Here is a 5,013-nt window from a genome sequence, read left to right as displayed (position 1 = left end):
TGCTCATGTTTCACTTAGTGAAAATCCTGTAAACAATGGGAATCAGTGGGTTCAGGCATGCACATAAAAAAATAAATCTCAAAAAATTATACTTCTGGGACTAGAGAGATGGCTCAGTGGTTAAGAGTACTGGCTGCTCTTGCAGAGGACCCAGGTTTGATTCCCAGCACCCACATGGCAGCTAACAACCATCTGTAACTCCAGTTTCACAGGAATCTGATGCTCTCTTCTGACTTCTGCCGGCATTCCACAACACAGGTGCATCTACACACATGTAGGCAGTACACTCGCACACATAAAAATAAAAAATAAAATATTTAAGATAAAATAAAACTTCCATAAAAAGTCAAGTCTGGGTGAGATGGCTCAGTGGGTACAGGCAGCTGCAGCCAAGCCTGATGATCTGAGTTCGATACCCAGGACCCACATGGTAGAAGGAGAAAAACAACTCCCCAAAACTGTTCTCTGACCTCCAAGAATATGTCATGGCATACGCCTCCCCCAACCCGTACCCCGAAACCCCTACACAAAATAAATAAATGTAATTTTCTTTAAAATCCAGGCCTAGGTGCTTTCATAGTGAATTCTACTAAATACTCAAAGAACTAATAACAGTCCTTCGCAAGCTTTTCCAAAAACAGGAGGGATGTTTCCCAATTCACCCATCACAGACAACCCACAGAATGGGGTATCTTCAAATCCTATATCTAATAAGAGCTTTGTATCTAGAACAGGCCTTTATTTTGAGATAAGGGCTCCCTGTAGCCCCAGCTGGCTTAGAACTCACTAGCTGGACCAGGCTGGCCTCAATCCTATACAGATTTTCATCTGCCTCTGCCTCCCAAGTGCTGGGATTAAAGGCATGTACCACCGTGCCCAGCTGCTTCTGCTTCTTCTGAATTTTATTTATTTGCTTTTATTTTATGTGTATGAGTGTATTGCCTGCTTGTATATAAGTGAACCCATGTCATGCAGTACCTGCAGAGGACAGAAGAAAGGGTTGGTTCCCCTAGAACAGGAGTTATGGATGGTTGTTAGCTGCCCTGTGGATGCTGGGATTCAAACCCAGGTCTTCTGCAAGAGCAGCCACTGCTCTTAACTGATGAGCCATCTCTCCAGCCCCCCAGCTTCTTTTTAAAAATATAATATGAGTGTTTTGCCGTATGCATGTAAGTGTACCACATGTGTGCAGTGCCCTCAGAAGCCAGAAGCTACCAAATCCTCTGGAACTAGCTTATAGACAGTTGTTATCCACCATGTGGGTGCTGGAAATTGATCCTGAGTCCTCTGCAAGAGCCAGTGCTCCTAATGGTAGAGCCATCTCTCCAGTCCCTAGAATAGGAATTCTGAAGCTTAATAATAAAGAGACAATCCAATTACAAAGTCAAATGAGCTGGAGAGACATTTCTCCCAAGATGATAAAAATGACTAATAAACACAAGAGTTCTCACCGTCATTCATCATCAAAAAAGTAGAAATCAACGCCACAGTAAGGGGTAGCTATAGTTAGCAAGAAAGGTAATATCAGAGCCGGGCATGGTGGCATATCTTTGGTCCCAGCACTTGGGAAGCAGAGGCAGGTAGATCTCTGTGAGTTCAAAGCCAGCCTGGTCTCTATAGTGAATCCAGGCCAGCTGGCTACAGGGAGACCCTGTCTCAAAAAGACCAAAAAAACAAGAAGGAAGGAAGGAAGGAAAGAAAGGAGGGAGGGAGGGAAGGAAGGAAGAAAGAAAGAAAGAAAGAAAGAAAGAAAGAAAGAAAGAAAGAAAGATAGGGTAATATCAAGTGCTGACAGGGAAATGGAGAAATTGGAACTCTAATTCATCGTTGATGGGGACATCGGTCTTCCAAAAACTAAATGAAGTTATTATGTGACCTACAATGCCACTCCTAAGTATATACCCAAGAGAGAACTGAGCACATGCTTTCAAGCAGAAATTGTACAGTAAGATATGCAGCAGCATTAGCAACAGCCATACAGATGTCTATCACGTGATGAGTAGGTAAACAAATTGTGAGTCCATACAGTAAAATGGTGCTTGAGGGAAAGAATAACAGAAATTCTCTCTCTCTCTATCTCTCTCTCTCTCTCTCTCTCTCTCTCTCTGTATACACCTGTAGATCACAAAACTCAAAAGGGGATCATGGGAGGGGTGTAGGAAATCTTAAGGGGGACAGAAGACAGGGAATGGAACACATGTATAGGAAAGAAGTGGGAATCTGGAAACAAGCCAGAAGAGGACGAGGGGAGGGACATGAATTAGAGCAAAGTATAATGGCTCGTTCATATCATGGAACCCATTACTTTATAGCCTAACCAAAACTTTTAAAATTTATTGCATTTTATTTATTTATGTTTTTTTTGTGTGTGTGTGTGTGTGTGTGTGTGTGTGTGTGTGTGTGTATGCCAGGGTGCATGTGTGGAAGTCCAAAGACAACTTAGACTGGTTGGTTGTCTTCTTTCACCACATGAGTCCCAGGGATTGAACTCAGACCCCTTTACTCACTGAGCCACCTTGTAGGCACAAAACAAAAATTTAAAAACTCCTAAAAGAGACAGGTTCCAGCTGGGCATGGTGGCACATGCCCTTAATCCCAGCACTTGGGAGGCAGAGGCAGGCAGATCTCTATGAGTTTGAGGCCAGCCTGGTCTACATAATGAATTCTAGGCCAGCTTGGGCTAAAGGGAGACCCTGTCTCAAAAAAGAAAGAGAGAGAAAGAGAGAGAGAGAGAAAGAGAGAGAGCGCTTCCATGAACCTTGAGAACATTAAGTAAGTAAAAGCCATTCACAAAGACTACATATTTTGTGTCTCCTTTATCAGAAGCAATGGGCACATCTATAGAGATTGGGAGCAGACCAGGGGTTACAGGGCTATTGGGGGGGGAGTGTTTATTAAGAATGACTTCTAAAGTGTTCTGAAATTAGATTCTGGTGATACTTGTAAATCCTGTTAAGGCAGTTTAAAAATATTTTACTTTTAAAAAGGTGAATTAATGTCAGGCATTATGGCGAACTTGGCCATAGGTAGAAGGAGGAAATTCAGAAGTTCAAGGTCATCCTCCTATACAAAGCGAGTCTGAAGCCAGCTTGGGCTTTCCTGGGTGGGCCGGGATGGGACTCATCCAAAAAATAACAAAACTCATCTCAGAACTAGGTAGCTTGAATTCTTGATTTCACTACTACCCAAACTTGGACGAGTTACTAATTCCTCTATTTTTGCATCACAGATGGAAATAATATCTGGTCTGCTTATCATCAGAGGATGAAGCAAAACTCACATGAAATAGCTAATACCTAAGTATGCCCTAAAGATCATCAGATGCTCCAGACACATCAAGGGACTGTGAATGAGAGAGCTATTGACAGTCCTCTGAACATGACCAGAGGTAGCTCAGTGACACCCGAACCTGGAGGACACGTGTGCGCAGCTGGAGAAGCACTGTCCTGCAGAACGGGACAGAGATGTGACAGAAAAGAGCACTAGGAAGCGGAGACAGGAGGATCGAGAGTGAAGGGCCAACCTGGGTACACGGTGAGATGCTGCTAGAAAGCCCACTAGCGTTCACCGAAGGCACATTTGGTGGCACGAAGCTGCACACGACTCTCCTGCCTCTCATCCACTTCCCATCAAAAGTTGACTGACTCCCAGTAGCAGGATTTCTTCAACATTACCTGCCACCTGGCTATGGCAAGGTGGATTTCTTTTCAGAGAAACATCATTGGGAGAGAGAAGCAGACAGAGGGATGGACAGATAGCAGGATTTGGCAGCACTAGAAGGGTCACATCTGCTGGTGGAGCTACAAGCAGTCATCTCCTGCCAGCTGTCTATACCAGGAAGCCTTGGCTGAGAAGCAGGGTCCTCCTGGCTGGTTGCTAGTACCCCTCCTCCAGCCTGGTTCTGATCTATCCTGAGACCCTGTTCAAGGGCTCCCAAGAGTCACTCTTGAATCCTGAGACAGTCTCCCTTTCTGAAAGGCTAGCCTAGGTGGTTTGCTACAAAGCAAAGGCTAGCTGAGACATCTGGGCTTGGTTCATGTGATGGTGCAATGGTACACGGGGACAATCAAGGCAGTGGAACAAACTGCACTGCACCATCTTAACTGGGTCACAGGTGTATTGTGTAACCCTCACAGGTACAGTCACCAGCAGGAAGCCAGGGAAACAGTGGAGCAGCTGACTCAGGGCTGAGAGAACACTAACCCGAGCTGCACCCACATTTGAAAATGCAATTAAGGGCAATAAACCAGCCAGAACAGACTTACGTTTTCCGAGAATTTCTAACTGCTCTTGGGACTGCCACTTAGAGTCTGCTCTTCTGCAGAGTCACATGTAAATAGTCCCAAAGTCATAGACTCCTCCTACACATGGTAGAAAATGGAGCACTATCCTCAAAGAAGCAAACCCCAGAACTGCCAATAAAGCATCAATGATCTAATCCAGGTGCGGTGGCGCATGCCTTTAATCCCAGTGCTTGGGAGGCAGAGGCAGGCAGATCTCTGCAATAGCGAGGCCAGCCTGGTCTACATAGCAAGTTCCAGGCCATCTGGAGCTGCAGGGAGACCAGGAAGGAATGTGGATAGCTGTCAGCCTCCTAGTCTCCTTGGTACCTCCATCCAGCTAGAGAATCCTGGGGGATCATGTGCCTGGCACTGTTAGAATTTGGGGATGCTGTACAAACAGAGCCCCTGCTTCAAGGAGCCTATACCTTAATGAAAAGTGTGGACAGTCTGTACGTATAGAGTGTCAGTGGTTATAGGCTGGAAAGGAAACTCAGTCAGGGCAGGGCACAGGAGGAACCAGTCAGGCACAGACTTCTAATAAAGAAGAGAGGGGCAGCGACATGACTCCCGTGCCAAGAACTTCCCAGGTACTGAGGAGTGCTAGTTCGTACCCTCAGGCAGGGATAAGTTTGGGCCTGTGTCACTGGAGCCATGTGAGCTAGCTACCAGAAAGGGAGGTGAGTATTGCAGGCCTCCACAGACTGAGGAGGGTGTGGTGCAGGCCCAGAGT

Source organism: Nannospalax galili, unplaced genomic scaffold, assembly GCF_000622305.1.
Source record: "Nannospalax galili isolate Female #2095 unplaced genomic scaffold, S.galili_v1.0 scaffold213, whole genome shotgun sequence".
Lineage (NCBI taxonomy): Eukaryota > Metazoa > Chordata > Mammalia > Rodentia > Spalacidae > Nannospalax > Nannospalax galili.
Note: the sequence above shows the minus strand (reverse complement) of the source record.